The sequence below is a fragment of the Cynoglossus semilaevis genome, chromosome 9, assembly GCF_000523025.1.
Source record: "Cynoglossus semilaevis isolate Cse_v1.0 chromosome 9, Cse_v1.0, whole genome shotgun sequence".
Classification (NCBI taxonomy): Eukaryota; Metazoa; Chordata; class Actinopteri; order Pleuronectiformes; family Cynoglossidae; genus Cynoglossus; species Cynoglossus semilaevis.
The window spans coordinates 16365482-16382284 of NC_024315.1; the positions used below are offsets into that span (position 1 = coordinate 16365482).

At 38.9% G+C, this 16803-nt stretch overlaps 1 protein-coding gene across 2 annotated transcripts in view; it reads right to left on the reverse strand.

Moving 5' to 3' along the window:
- lrpap1 (low density lipoprotein receptor-related protein associated protein 1) overlaps nucleotides 1–16803 on the reverse strand; it is a 43091-nt gene extending 26288 nt beyond the window's left edge. For both annotated transcript variants that reach the window (XM_025058626.1, XM_008317600.3), the window contains exon 1: nucleotides 16686–16803. The gene's annotated coding sequence lies outside the window, so the exon portion shown is untranslated. The remainder of the gene's footprint in view (nucleotides 1–16685) is intronic.

Sequence of the window (16803 nt, forward strand, 5' to 3'; positions counted from 1 at the left end):
TTCTCTTTCTTCCTCTGCTCTATTTCCTCTTTCTCTCTTCACTGTGTCTCTTTCTCCCCCATTATTGGCTCCAAAGTTTCTTTGGCTCATAATGCTGAGTCTTTATTACTACAAACTTTTAATTGGAAAACTGAAGTCCACTCCCCCAATAATGGGAGAAAAAAATAATTAAAAATGTTACAAGATAAGAATGATTCATTAACTAGAACCCTGTGCTTTATTAGAGAAACTTATCTGAAATTAATTGTCAACATTGATCAAATACTTTGTTTTTTTTGGTAGTGTTTGGGAGGAACAAAGACAACATATGTTTCACAGAAGTGTATTTGACATAGACTGAAAAAAAACACAAAAATTTGTCTTTAAACCCTGGGTCAGGGCCTTTGGATGGGCCGTAGGGGACCTTAGTTGGGGTTTTCCTTGTTTAGTAAAGTTTGGAGCAAATAGCACACAATGTTGAATATACTAAGGGATCTACAGTAGGTTAAAGAACCAACGCTGCACCTCCTGTGGGTTCTCACAACATCTGATCTGATCGGAGTAACCTGTTCTGTTCAACGTTTCAAAGAAATTCCTCAACTTTAGATCATTAAAAGAAATGTAAGAAAGAACATGAGTGATTGTCTCTCTAAGTCACTTTTGAATCTGTCAATCACCAAGAATCGGAGCTTTTGTCTCTGTCCTCCAGGACACAATGAATATGGGAGAGCGGTGGTTCCCAGAGTGTGGGATTGGGCCCCTCTTAGGAAACACAGAGACATAGCAGCAGGAGCACAGCAAGGAAAACGAAGTTTAATTTCAGTATTTGATTCATTTGGACAAGATAAGACAAGACAGAACAAGACAAGACAAGACAAAACAGGAGAAGATAAGGCCACACAGGAGAGGACAGTTATTATTCTAGAACCGGGAAAATGTATTTTTCAGTAGTAGGTAAACATACTCTATACCACGAACTTAAAACAGGTGACAAATGGGTAACTGAAATCAGCAACTCTATTTTGTGCAAAGTTTTAGTAATTCTTTTGAAAAGTTCAAAGTTTATGGAAGAGAATAAAACTGAGAAACAAATCAACATGCCATCTTTTTGTTGAAATGAAGGGGAACTCTTTCATCAGTTTCACCATCAGTAACAGTTCAGATATTTCCATGCCGTTTACTGCTCAAAAGAAAGAAAACCAATGATGCAAATATCAGAAAAATGAGGAGCTGAAGTCCAACTGCAGCTCAGCTCCTGATAAATGAAGTTTCCGAGAATCGTCCACACCTGAGGGAACTTTCAGATGTACCAAGCAGATTTTATGAGTGATTATAAACAAACAATCAGTGCTGACCACTGATGCTGACTGCTGACTTTAGTTCGTACTTTAGTTTAGTAGTGATGAAATGTACACAATGGGGAAATAGATATTTGTAATGCATTTAAAGCTCCTGCTGATTTGTGAACTGCATGATCTGTTGGCAGGTGATTTCCAAAGCACATCTGCTGAAATCATCAACATTCTTTGCATCTTGGTTTTTTGGAATTCTCATCGAGGATCTTAGGCTGACTAAACTAACAGCTCTGCAGTAGGAACATCAAAGCTCTGACTCGTCTCTGCAGATGACACCAATATTTTGGAAGAGGACATGAAACATGGATGAAACAATCCAACCCCCGGAAGCAATTTCTTGACTTCTCCTCATATATTAATCATGTTAGGTCAGTTTGCTGGGAGATTATGAACTGAGTTCAGCCACTGGAGTGTGTTAGAGTTCAGTTAATTAAAGTATTGTCTGCCACACGTTTAAACAGTTTATTTCATGATCAGTAGGAGATAAAAAAAAAGTTTAAATCAAACCTATGAGTGACTTATGTTGATTTCTGTTGAAAATAACCATTTTTTTAAATTTATTTTTATTAAACTTTATTCAACCAGGGATGAACTGTCATTGGAAGAACAATGACTTTCCAAGTAAGGCAGGTGGTGAAATGTATTTTCAATAATTGAAATCAAATTAGATAAAACAGATAACATTAGATTTAAAAAACATGACCGAAAATTCAGCATGTTTAGTTAAAGTATTTTTAACCTTTAAATGTGATGTGGCTCCAGTGACTTTTGACTGAATATTTTATAATTTGTATTTCTAAAAGAAGCCATTTAGAGAGATAAATTTTTTTTTCCTTTCACTTGTTTCTACCCACTCAGTTGAAGAATATTTTTCAATTTTTTTCTAGACTCTCTGAAGACTGTGCCTCAGCTCTCCAAAGTCCTTGAGAAATGATGTGACACAAAGCCACATTTTTAAAGACTGCACTGTATAATAACTACGGTTCGTTTGGAATTCGAAGAATTCATCTTCACGTTTTGTCTTTGCAGCGGATAAAAAGTGTTGAGTTGAGACACAGGTGTAGAGAAAATCTTTACAGTTCTTAATGGACTGTATCGCAGCGTCAGAAAAACAAATCATTCACTGTTCAGGATTAACTGGACTCACCACAGAACCCTGTTCTCTAATGATGATCTCCAGCAGTTAAAGAGGAGCGTGTGTTTGAATTAGCTGGATCGTTACTGCCGTCGTCAATAGTAGTGGCAGCCTCACAGACACATTGTTTGAGAAACATCGACTTAAAAAGCATCTTTCCCTGAATCTCCCAAGAATCAATGGTGCTCTGGGATGTGGACACGCACACGCACGCGCACAGAGACACACACAGGAAGAATATACAGTCGCTCATTTGAGTGTAAATTGTAGAGGAGAGGTCAGGAAGTGTCTGCTCTGCTGATTTCCCATCTCCCCGATCGATACACACATTACTTGAATATGAGTACACATTTCCCAGAGCAGTTGTTGACTGCAGTGAAACCACAGGTGAAGAAACAATTTCATTCAAACCCGTGATATTCAGCAGAGGTCCAATAAGAGCAGAAACAGGTCTGCTCTAATTCATTTAAGGTGACAGTAGTTCATCCAATCACTGCAGTCTCATTAATCTATGGAAACAACAACAAAAATAATATTCAACACTAGTCTGTCAAAATCAAAGTTTAAAGAATCAATTCCTAAACCAAGTCCCAGACTGTGGTAACCCTCGGTGGTAAATGTCATTTACCAGGTTCTAACAGTGAATTGTAGCTAATGAATGTGACAACAGTGTTTTACAGTGGTTACAGTGAGAAACCTGATAAACGTCTGCTCCACACATACAACCATGTCATTGACTTGAAATCACAAAAAAGAACAAATTACCCTGTGTGCAAATTATTGACATAGTACATAAGTTACATGTAGGTGACACACACACACACACACACACACACACACAGCCAGTACAGATGACTGTGCTGATGACACACAGCAGTGTCTGCTGAACTTCTAATGATAGCTCCGGTCCTCTGATTCCTTCAGCTCTGATATCCATCATCATGACCATCACTATAGCACCAAGTTCATAGATCCTGCCACACCTACACACTGACATGACAGGAGCAGTAATCTCGTTCATACCGATATTAATTTAGGTCTCACCTCAGATAACCTACGTCACCCAGCTGAGTGACACACCTGTGATACTCCTTCCTCCCTTTGACCTGATGGTACTGGGTTACACTACGGCTAGTCAGCCAGAAGGATAAACATTAACGTGAGACTTATCTAGTTTATACAATTAAAACATAAAAAAACATGAAAACAACCAAGCAACCAATCTCACATGCAGCCACCCAATTATCCAAGCAAACAAAATCAACCAAAAGCTAAAATTAAGACACCACCAAACTAGTTAGCTCACTATCTAACCAGCCAACCATCCACAGCAGGAAAATGTTTTTGTTTTTCTTACATTTTCTTCAGTAAAAAAAAGTATTCCCATGACTCTGTCGCCCCCTCTTGTTATTAATGTCTGTCTTACAGAGTTGAGAGTTAACTTCTGACACCATTCTTTCCTCCTCCTCCTCCGTGTTAACTGCAGTATGGACCGTGTCACTGGACTCTTCATCTCCCCAAAGCCTATAATGGATCAATTATATTATACTGTATACTGTACAAGTCTCCAGCTGCAGCCCGGACCCTCACAGCAGTGATCGACTCTGTTTAATGGAGGGTAAACACTGTGGACTGCAGGGAACAGTAGGTTAACTTTCTATTCCACTGGTCAAACTGGATCTTCAGAACTTCCTGTCCTTTCCTGCTGCTGCTGCAAACACTAAGTTCCAGAGCCTGCAGTTCTGTGACTGCAGACCAAACACAGTTTTGTTTTTTGTTTTTTTTTAACTTAAGTCAGTTTTATTTGAAAAGCCCAAATTCCCAGAACACATCCTGTCTGTAAAGACTTTACAGGTTTGAGATGGAATGAAAATGAAATCCGACCCCAAAAACCGTAGCCTCAGAATGAAGAATTACATAAATAGTCAATATTATTTTAGATAAAATGAACGAGGCAAAGTACATCAAACTGTGTTTCGCAGTTAAGATTAAAAACCAAAATAGACCAGACACTGAGTAGCAATTTGTTAACAGTGCAGAAAAAAGTTTTCACATTAACAGCAGATCCAGACTCAGAGTGTGCAGCTGTGTGCAGGGAGAGAAAAAAGAGGAACCAGGGAGAAATGAAAGTACACTTGAGTTTCACAATGGTGTAGCAAATGCTAACATCTAATCTAACAGCTAAAACTTGAACTGTATATTATTTTACCTGGGGTTGAGGAAAGCAAGAGTTAGGTGTGGGTAAACTCAGAGACTCTTCTCATGCTGCTGTCTCTTTTAATTGTTCATTTTTATTTATAGAGTTTTTGTCATAGCGACAGGAGGAAGAGTTGGTCTAATTACTGAAAATATTTTGGACTGGATGACAAATACACAGCCAGAAAAGGATGATTATCGCTCTCATTACTGCTATGATTGGCAAACACTGAAACTATGTCCTGTGTTTATTTTCACGTTTCATTTGTTTCAAACTGAACTGAATTTTTTCCAGTAGACCAAGAACTAAGTTAATAATTGTGTGTTTGTTTTTGAGTTGTGTAAAGTTTGTTTTTATATCAGATGGAAAAAGTCTAGACCCATTCATTTTTATTAGAATTCAGGGTAATGATGGCAGTTCACTAATTAGTCCACAAGGTCTGGGCTGGTTCTAACAACGTCGTGAATTGAAACAAACATACAGAATAGACTATTCACAGATGCATCACTTATCCTTTAACATTTAAAAGTTAAATCTATAATATGATAGAAGTTTTTACTGTCAGTCCTCTCCTAGTCAATGAGCTCTCCAGGAAAACACGTCCAAATGACAAAAACATCAGGTGTCTGAACAGCCTGAATTAGAAGAGAATCATTTTTTATCCAGCAGAAGTCTAACTATTAATGAATGTAATTAATTCAATTGTTCTACTGTTGTTTCTTTAAACCATTAGAGTCTTTATGAAAATCATTCATGTCAAGGTTTGAAGACAGAAGGGATGGAATATACAGATCAACAGAACATCTTTGAATGTGATTATTCTTTCAATAAAAGAAATGACTTTTATTATGAATAATTGCTTTTTCTATAAAGCCATGATGGTTGATTTAATTAGGTTCAGACAATGATAGACTGGTCTAATTGAGCGACAATGGGAGAACACAAGACCTACATTTGTTCTTAATAAGAGGTAACTGTAGCGACACGAAGGTTTGACAGGGTGAAGAAGAGGTGATGATAAGGTGACGAAGAAAGGAGTCTAAGGAGACTAAGGAGTGCGCAGGGGGAGGAGGAGAAAAAAATGGGAAGAAAAGGAGGAGGATGGGGAGGAGGTGACACACTTAGTCATGGACGTTTCAAGATATTTTTACTCCTTGCAGATTGAAACATCATGAAAATATATTCACGTCTGCCATTGTTTTGGCGGAACAGGAATATATGTTTTAATAACTACACTGAGTTTGAATTGAACCAAACTGAACAGTCATCTAGTCTTTGACTGACAAGATTAATTCAAAGTTAGATCAAATATTGTTGGAATGTTATTAAAACAGGAAGACAGCTCAAATGTATGAGTGACATCTTTACTTTTCCTGACTAACAGTACCAACTACACCTCAACAATAGTCCAGAAAAAGTTCTGGTATCCAGCCATTTTAGAGCCAGTGATACCAGAGGGTGGATTTTCTTGTCTTGGCTTAGCTTAGCTGTAATTTCCAGGGATCTTGATCTGATTCATTGCCCTATTAGTGCACAGCCATTTTGCAAGTGATGTCACTTCTACAGCAGCAGTCTAATGACTGCCCCAGGATGTCAAATACAGTATATGTCTCTTGTGGACTTAGGTTAGAAATAAAGACTAAGTCTGTTTGAAAAATTTTGTTTAAATGGTCTTTGACACCTGTGGCTCTGAGGTTAAAGCAGCGGATTTCATTTGTGCAGAAAGAGAAACAATGAATATTTAATGATGTGGACATGGTCTGAAGCTGAGGTAAAATTAGCAGCAGCACTAACAGCAGTGAAGGAACGTGACACAAGTGACATGATGGGATCCATCGATTCTTTATGTGCACACATACACACAGAGTTAGGCCCATGTGTGCTGCACCCGATCAATAGACAGTATGTGAAGTAGTAGAGGTGGATGAGAGTGGATGCAGAGAAGCACTAATGAGGCAGAGAACGTCATTGATCCACGGCTATGCTCAAATTTACATGACTACATATTTATGGCTTTGCAACCTCATTGCCTCAGAACTGAAACCAGGACACACAACAATGTATGATGGTGGTAGACAATGCTACACCGGAGGTTAAACTAAGTTTAAAAGTAAACCTACAGTATGAGGATGACATCATCTAGAAAGAGACAAGATGAAACCACTGGTTCATATTAACATTTATTGGACCCCATAAACAAAACTGGTTTGTTAATGAGATTCTCTTTGAGGAGTTTCTAAATCAGTAGCCACTGTTGGTCCAGGCCACTCCTGCATATTAAACATCTCCAGCAGAATCAGACACAAAGAGAGCAGTCACTGGCCTTGATGGTTACAATTATTTGTTTTCACATTGCAGTCAATTGAATATATGTTAATCCGAGGTTGCCAGATCAATGATTCACAATGATGTGGCTGAGTCTTTACACCAGGTCTACGTGACATAACTGTTTTAGTGCACTTTAACAACCAGCCCTGAACTATCAAAACATCCAACATACTTGACACTCTACCCACCAACTGACAGTCAACCAATCGACCATTCAACAAATTATTAAACCAACAGTTATTAAACAACTGCACAACAGTCAACATAACCAAAATACAACATTCTCAACCAACAAACATCTTTTACAAGATCAGCCTAAAATCACCAACTAACTAACTAACTAACCAATTAACTCATCAACCATAACCAAGCAACCAGTGACAACACGGAACAGCCATTATGATGTTTTACAAAAGATTAATATTGTTCCATGTGATTTGATCCCACAACCTGAGAACCAAAACCTTTGAACCAATGAAGGCCTCACTTTTAACCAATCAAATAATGAAACAAATAAACTATTGACATGTTTTCTACACAGACAATAATTCTCCTCCAAACTTTGGCTCGTCGATAAAGGTTATAGCAAACATTTATTCTTGTTTTACTTTTCCTGTCTACGTCAGGATGTCTTACAGGGTTGTGAAAAGTATTTCTGTCTGAAGCAGGAATATTTATAGTCGGGGCCACAGGCATCAGTGGGATCAGGCAGGTAAGCTGCAGATGTATTAACAATTTAAAATTTCCTGTTGCCAGGACCTGAGCTGTCTTTGTAAAAGAGTGTAAAAGTCTGACAAAGCCAAGGTCGTCTTCTGCTCTGTTGGACAAACATATTTGCATCATAGCTTGGCTCAAACCAGACTTTCTCTGATGATATGGAGATGTTTTCTCCTTAGAGACTGGAACCTGGAACTTTAAACTGTTTAGGTTTCTAAATTTCCAGAAATAACATTTTTAGACAATTAAATAATACATGTATATTATGACTGTCAATGAGAGGAAAGAGAAAAGGATTGGTCCAGTACGTTTTCAGCATCAGGAACAAAGTGTGAACAAAGTGTGAAGAACAAAGTCACAAAATACAGGTGTAGGATTTTTCAAGAGAATTAAAGAATGTAGAAATTAAACTTGAGGTCCAAGTTCACTGAGTTCTACAGCAATGCTAAGTTCTACAGCAAGAAACATGTCTATGGATAAAAAAAATGATCAAGGTTCATCTAAAACAAGACACTGACTGTAGGATATTCACACAGGAAGTCCTCCTCCAGAACCATGGATAAACCATCTGTTGAACATCCAACACTCCTCCATCTTTTGCCTGTCAGAAATGAGCAAAACATCATCACTGCTGCCACTTCTTGATGCTGGTTAACAGATGTGATAAAATACCACAGTACTTCTACAGAGAACATGTGGGCAGATGCATATGTGAGTCACCAAAGTTTACAGTAAAGAAAAAAAAGACAGCTCTAAATTCATCACTGCTTTGTTCGGCTGTTTAATGTGTGGGATTTTTTCTTTCTACACAATAGAGTTCACACAAAGACTGATGTGTTTAACTGACGTGTTTACAGTAAATGTCAGGAAAGGTCAGGAAACTGTGAGAAGTGAAGTGGCTTCAAGTAACTCTTATATTCACTGTATGATGATGTTATGAGTTAAACCTATTTACATCTATCTGATTATTCATGAGTGTGACAGACTGGCGCAGTTAAGTGACAGGAGATGAATGAATGCAGTATTGTAATGTAGCTTTGCCTGCAAAGTATTCTGACAGAAATGTTAGCTATTGATCACATATGAGAAAAAAGTCAGATTTGAGTCTTAGAGTTTGTACAAAGGAACCTGGTGTCTGTTTTATAAACTACGATCCCACTGAGGGTAAAATACACAGCAAAGCACAAGAGAGTGTTTTATACTGTCAACCTGATGACTATAGTCCATCTTTCAATTATACTCCATTAACCAGATGACTGATGGCATTTGTCTATGGTTTAAACTCACCCTCAGGTACACCATGTTCAGTTGTTGCTCATTCTGCCGACTTCCTGTCAACCAAGGTGGTTTGATGACTTCCCTGGAGTTCGAAATGGTGTCAGCTATGCTGGTTATTACCCTAAAGTTACCGCCGCCTACAGCAGTAAAATGTACACATCCCCCAGTCTGAACAGCTCATACTTCTGAACAGAACTTCTACATCACAGACATGTTTCACTCTTTTATAACCACAGAGAAAAACTGGTCCAAAACCAGGTCCCATTCAAAATCTCACAGCCTTCTCTCTGTGTGTTCTGATAACAGGAAGTTTCCAATACTATCCTATCAATACTGCTATCTGAGTAAAAATCAATGAAAGTGCTCCAAGACATCAGTGCATGGATTTTTTGTCTATTATAGATCATTGCTTTTTCCACAGTACTCATATCAGTAATTTACTTTTTTAAACCTTTAAGCCTGTGTAGATACACACTAAGCAGTGTGCTTCTGTGGTCACGCCCACAGACGAGGTTCACGTTTATCTGTGTTGGGAACTGTAGTTAAGAAGCGAGCTGAAGACCGACACATACGTCAGTGACTGTTATATAATCAGCCCTCTGATCAAGACGAGGTAATCATTACTGTGAGCTGCTGTCACTCAGAAACATGGACCAGAGTATCTTCATCAGTGTGTGTTTTGAGTGGAGCGCACACACGCACACACAGACACACAGCTGCAGTGGCTGCTTTGTGAACTATCAGCCCTTGCCGATGTCTTGATCAACTGACTACGCGAGACGACGATTTGTATATTTTTGGCAACCAGGTATCTCTGTGCAAACATCATACACACTCTGACTGTAGACGCCTCCATTTCCCCAATGTTAAAGGGGTTTTTTAGGAGGATATTTATATATATGCATATATGTCTGACTTTAATCTTCATTTGAAATTGTGAAGTCCAACGAGACAAATGTGATTTGTAAATCTGGGCTAAACCAATAACATAGACTTCACTTGACCCTCAGAGGGTACATTATACAGCTGAAAAAACTTCTTAGTGAGAAAGTCCTCTGTATGTAGCAATGAGCATTAGACACGTTTGCACCTGTTCTTTTGCCGTGGAAATTATTTGTCGAAAAATACCAAAAATACCTGAAAAATAAAACTTGCTAGAATTAGTATTATAAAATTGGTATGGAAAAAATATCTTTCAGAAACTGGTATCGAAATGAAGGTATCAGTACAGGTACTGGTATCGAACATTTTTGATTAGTCCCCAGCCCTAATGTTGTTAGAACTGGAACGCACGGATTATCTGTGGAATAATTGAACTCGTCTCAAGGGAAGAGAGCTGGATGGATTTAGTGTACAACTAATTAAAGGTTTTGGTGAGTAAATTGCATTTAATAATATTGTAATTATATAATGTTATTGTTGGTGCTTTTTGTGTACATTACATCACAGCAATGGTTGAATTGTGCTTGGTGGGTTTTGTTGCTTTCGTAATTCATATTAAGGCTACATGAGTTATCTAGGATATAACGACTTGTTATACTACAGTTCTATATAATATTGATGGTTTATCGGTATATGGATTTATTTAGGCAGGACGCCACTGAAGGCCTCGGTGAGAACTGCACTTTACGCCGCTGACACCAAGTACACCATGTTTACTGCTATGTGTTTTAAGACTGTGTAAATATACTATACTATATGCTGTAGTTCAAAATAATAATTTCACTCTAAATGCTTGTTTGTTTTCCTGCTTTACTTCGCTGCCAGTCACTGTCTGCCTTTATTGGTTTACAGTTATCACTGAAAAACAGGTGGCCACAGGCTATAGCCAGTTCACTTCTGGGAAACACACGCAAACACATCGCACACAGACACACACACAGTCCAATGGACAGAGTCCAATTCCTAACCCACGGCTTTAAAATACTATATAAAAATACCCCAAAGTCAACTGCTCCCTTACGATATAATATACAGTAATGGGTGGTGTTCAAATCCTGTGTCTACCTTTCTCTACATGTATTTATTGCACCTTCAGCCAGTGATGTAATAGGAATTCAGCCTATAGTTACCAACAAAACAAAAACATAATAGCGTACATGTAAGAGAGAGGACAGGAAAAGACATCAGAGCACATTAAAACCTGACCTGAGGCCATTAACCAACTAAGACAGAAACCTATAAAAACAGACACATCATATATACAAGACAAGGTGTAATGATGTTGTCCTGGAAAATGGAAAAACTATCTTTGAAACAACAGTGACAAGAATTTGACTGTAACAAAAGTCAAAAGTAAAATCACAACAAAACCTCTCTTCAGACACATCTACCCTGTGATACTGGTCATGATACTGCATCAATATTCTACAGGAATGTACAAGGTTTGAAATTAACAACAAACATGCATATAAAATACAAATAAATTGTTAATAGCTAAAGCTCAATATATCCTCGTGCCTATGATATTTCAGTATATCCTGATATACTTTATCATATTGTTGCCCCTGTATTGTGATACATATCATCTTGCAGACACTGTCCAATACACACCCCTGGTACCAGTACCTCTGAGTGCTTCCACAGCAGGATCATAAATGATTTGTTACCCTGTACACAAACAACATAAATAAATGTTTCAAAAACTGACAGGTGAACTACTGAACTTTCTTGCCGTTCTTTTTTCTTCAGATTATCATTAGAGATCTGACAAACCTCCATCAGCTTGTGTTTTTGCTCTCTGTAACCTACAGTAGCACACAATGATGTATGACTGATAAATGTAAAATGAATCTGAGCTTGTAAAATTACACAACATTTTGAGACCGAGTCTCTGCATTAATTATCTTCCCCTGCAGTTGTTACTAGCAACCAAATCTACATTCACTCTTGTAAACGGTGCTTTTATATGAGGCGATAAAAAATGGTTGGATTTATTTATGAACACTTTCAGTCACAGTCACATCTGGCAGCTACCGCCGTCTGAGCACCTGAGCGTCAGAGAGACGGGAGGATGAGAATGAGGACGCAGCATCATCAGTTACACTCAACGACGTGCAGCTTGTCAACCACTCGCTCCTCTCCCATACAGATCAGATTGATTGAACTAATAAGCTGCCAGGGCAATTTCTTTTTCCTTAAAACTACCAACACTTTTCTTCCAGCCTCTCACCCCGCTCTTGTATTTCTGCCAAGATTTTCTTCATCAGTTTCTGAGTCTAAAATCGCACCTCACATAGCTGCTCTGACATGCTGTACATCAGTGTGTTCTTGTTAGAGGCAGAGACAGTTTGCATTTAATTCTCCCATTTCTTTTTAAACTTTATTCCACATTTTTCACCTTCCCTTCTCTAGTTTAAAAAGAAACTTCCACATTCCACATTTTTCACCTTCCCTTCTCTTTGTGGAGGTGAATTTATGGCTAAAACACTGAACACCACATATAGTTTCTGAGAAAGGGCAGGAGTATTCCCAGACTATAATTCAGTTGCTGTGCTTTTTAGGGGGGAGGAGAAGCTGAAGGAGAAAAGATAAAATATGCAATAGATGGAGGAGAGATAAGAAGTGAAGACCTTTTGGTATAAAACAGCAGTTTATTTATGGCTGCATTGTTTTTGGGGCTAAGCACTGAAACCTTAGGATGTCCGTGACATTTTTACTGATGCAATTTTTGTTACCAATTTAACCAAAGCATTTGGTAAGAAGGGCCACACGGTGGGAAAGTGGTTTATAGAAAGTCAAGGATGAATCTCTGTCCTTCAATGAATATCTTTAAGTTACGTGTGTTTGTAGGACCCGCCGACATCAGTGTCCTGATCACAGAAACTTTTAGTTTTGTATTCTAGTAGAACAAAGCCTTTCGTCATTGTACTGTACAACAATCATTTAATGCAGGTTGTACTTCTATCTTCCACTGTACTCTCCAGCCAACCTTGGCTTCTCACTGCCCCCTGCCCCACCACCACCACCAGGAACCTGATGTCTTGTCAACTGCAATCCACTAAAAAAAGCCTCTGAATCCAACCTCTACCTACATTCTTACTTCTGGTCCCTGAGCCCTATGTTCTGGGCCCCTTTCCTGTCAAAGCCTCCACACGCCACTCCCAGGAGTCTGTCAACCTCCACACTTTGGTGGAATAAGAAGAGACACTGAGAAGATGGGTGACTGTCAGAATGTACAGTGTACATGACATGTGGGATGTAATATGTATGACAACACAGTGAAGAAGTCAACTGGAAGTCTTTGCTGTTGTACAGGCTCCTTGTCTGCCACTATTGAGATTTTCATTTGTATATATATTCAAGTTTTCCACAAACAACAAAAGAGCTGCACAAGAATTCCTCTTTTTTCACCTGTCATTTTTATATATGTGGACATATATGTTATCATTTTCTGATAGCCAGTTAGATTTTAGCTAGTATTAGCGTGATTATCACGAGATGAGGGTTTTATGAGTGTGGGAGAATAAGCGATGTTGGCAGTAGACAAGTGACATATTTTTGTGAAGGTTTTATTATTAACTTATTATTATTATTATTAGTAACTGACAAAGTGTAAAAAGACGTAGTAAAGATTTCCACAGGCTGGTGGCAGCAGAGCAGTTACAGCGATGCCAGTTTTCAAGTCTCTAATGTAAACTCTTCCAAACTGGAACTTTCTGTAGAGTAACCCACAATAATCCCACGATAATCTGGAACGTGAGCAGAGATTAGACCATCACCAGTCAGACCAATTTTACTCCAATGACAGGAGTTGACCAGGTATTACTGCATCAGTGAAAGTACTGCACGTCACTATCCAGTCTGTGGTAATAGCCTCTGCACGGTCTGTCAGCTGTTCTAATGGAGCTGAAGTTATGATGAAATTAGCTGTCACTCTTCCTGTCTCATCCCAGCACGAAGAAAAAAAATCTCTTTCATGGACCGTCCTATAAAAGGTCTACCAACCAGCAGGAGGAGGAGAAACGATTTACAACTGAAGGAGCTACAGAAAAAAAACTACAGCTTCAACAGAGAGAGGTTCAGAAAGAAATGGAAAACCTATGGAGGGAGCTGTGGACAGAACATGTGTTCTTAAAAAGGTCAATCATTTCAATCTTTTCATTCACAGATTGAGAAGACTGATGGTTTATATGCAGGGGGTAATTAACTAGCTCTTAACCAAGTGACTGCTAGTCTCCACTGAACAACGACTTTCAAGACAAACACATTAACCATGTTGATTCATTTGTGAAACTGAGCAGACGACAATATTTAAACACGTGCACAGATTGACAACAGTGTGTATTTAATAATTCATAGTAATAATCCATCCACTTACTCTGGCTCTACAACAAGGTCCATACAAGTGTTATTTACAGTGCACACACTACAGCAGGGGTGGTCAACTATTCAGAGGCTAAGATTTTACTGTATTACTGCAAGGAGCCACATGATATACATGGACACAAATGAACTGCTCGTACACCTTAAAAAAACCCTCCAGTGTTCATATTCATATCTTCACTTTGCTGTGCATTTTTCTCTGCCATTTTGAGAGTGAACTTGGTAAGCCTACACTACTCAGTGGTTTTTCCCTTCAAGTCATTTGCATCAACGCCCATGCACGTGAGATTCACACAGCGTAAAATAATACACAAAACACAACCACATAATTCAACATATACGAACGAGCCACATGAGATGGGACAAAGGCACGGGTTGGCCATGCCTGCACTACAGGAAAGAGTTTCAATGTCCACCAGAGCCAGCATGTGTCTGTGGGTGCTTCAACCTCAGGCCAGGTTGTGTCAGAGCAGAACAGTCAAATGAATTGTTCAAGAATGTTCAGGACAACGACTGGACCGAAGTTTAGAAAGAAACTCCCCACACGTTCTTCAAGACAGCGTCCAGTAATGACTAAAAGTCACCAACTCTATGAAAAAACACTTTCACTGAGGCTGTTGGACATTTTTATGGACATGTTTACAAATGAATAATTCTATCATTTGGATTAGTCACAAGATAAAAAAAACTGGAGCAAAACACTGACCCTGACCTGCTAACATTGGTCTTTCAGTTTTGGAAAGGCAAATATTGTCTCAGCCAATAAGACAATTTCACCCTGAGCTGAAGAAGACCAAGAGGTGGAAACCAATTCCTTGATTTTGTGTTAATACAAAACCAGGTCGTCTGGAGAAGGAATATTTTCTCAGAGACCAAGAAGAAACGTATTTTCTTCCACTGGTGCTGACTGTCCTCACACTACAGCAGGTGTTCACGTGGTAGGTTCACCAGATGGTCACACTGCAGAATTTTTTCTCTGGGATATTTGGTTTTTATGTCCTTGGAACAGACCAGATGTCGAACCACTCACAGGGTCATATCTGAGCTGGGTTCAGTGAAATCTATAAAGCCCACTTTGTTCCTCTCCTGTTACCTCTACTCCTTCCCCTCTCTCCAGGCAAAAAAAAAACAAAACATGATATTTTCATCCTTTCTTCAGTTCTTGTCCATCCAACCATCCAGACATTAGACTCTCTTAGAAAAACAGAGAGGAATCTGATCACTGAACCGTAAAAGCAAAATAGGAATGTATAAATAATCTGAGAGCGACGTTTCAAGGATATTTGTCACCAGAGACTTTTCCCGGCTGCTCCTTATCTTTTTTTTTTATCAGGTGATTGGAATCTCCTGTTTTCTCCACGCAGACTTCCACACAGCAGCGTTGACAGTTGAGAACCAGATTATTGTCTCAATGATTAATGGTGTTAGGTGTTACTCACTGGCTCATCCCAACCCCCTCCCACCGCCTCCCCTTGCTGTTCACTCTCAGCCTCAGCTGATTCTACTCTGATCAATCTATACATTTGACCAGTCTTTTAAATTCGATCGGAGCAGCAGATCATCAGTCCACAGCTGCAGTTCTTCTGTCAGTGACTCTCTACAGGATGGACCTGGGTTTCTCTCAGACTCAGACTTCAATTGAAGCCCCCAAAAACACATGCTGGGAGGTGAGATATTCTAAGATCCAGGTGATTCGGTGAAACCAAAACTCTCTCACACAGTGTGTATTAGACCAACGATCAGCGGATGGACTGACACATTATTGGATATACTGTACACTGCCTGGGATTCTGCCGTCATTTGAATGTGTTAAAAAATTGAACCACATTAATTTGGAAAATTAATGAATGCTGTCAATGTGGTAATTTTGACAGTCCTAGTATTAACATGCAGGTTGAAGAAAACTCAGGAATATCTTTGTCTCATCCTAAAACATATCTTGCATTTCAACATCCTTTGGAACTTTGACAACCACCTGAGCAGACAGTAGGTGTTCTCACATCTGTGCACATGTTTCTACAGAGACAAAACTCTCTGGAGAACACACAGAAACAGGGACAGTATTTAGAAGTCCTCAGTTCTCACACTCTAATTTCCCAAATGCATTGATATGTTTGAAGACAATACGATTCATTATCATATCAATAAAAAAAGAAACATCTGTCTGGATGTTTGTTACTCAGGTGTTTTCCAAAGCATACTGAGGAAATGGAGACACTTCTGTCAGAGCAAATTATTTTCCGTATAATAACCGGGTAATTTAAGAAGTTTCCAGACAGATGGTTTAATTACAGATGTGTCAGATATTCCTGACAAATTGACTATGACCAGTTTTATCATTATGTCTGTGACAAGTGTGTAGCCGCGTTACCTTTTATGAACCTTTTTCGTAGCATCTCTTGGTTCTTCTGAGGTCTCTCCTTCCCTCACCCACCCAGGAGTGCTTGAAGTCACTGCATCCTTGGGTTGTGCTGAGGTGAATGCCACAG